Here is a 327-nt window from a genome sequence, read left to right as displayed (position 1 = left end):
CTCTTTATAAAGTAAAAATAACTATTTTTAGCTGTAATAATTTTAAACTTTGAATGTACAAGATTTAAGTGATGACTATCAAAAGCCTTCAGTCATTGGTCATAGAATAGATTATACTGCATCTAGATCTAGTTGCAATGAAATGAGTTACAATCTACATTTAAAACAAACATATAGTTGTAAAATTTAAACAATGAAAGTCGCCTCACAAATAACAATTTTTTTCATTGTGTAAAAATGATTATTATGATATTACCAAAAATATAATCTATTGGCCAAAAATTGCTACCACCTAGCTATATCATTTTTCCTCACAAAGATATTTTG

This window comes from Amphimedon queenslandica, unplaced genomic scaffold, assembly GCF_000090795.2.
Source record: "Amphimedon queenslandica unplaced genomic scaffold, v1.1 AMPQUscaffold_13143, whole genome shotgun sequence".
NCBI lineage: Eukaryota > Metazoa > Porifera > Demospongiae > Haplosclerida > Niphatidae > Amphimedon > Amphimedon queenslandica.
This window is presented reverse-complemented; position numbering follows the sequence as displayed.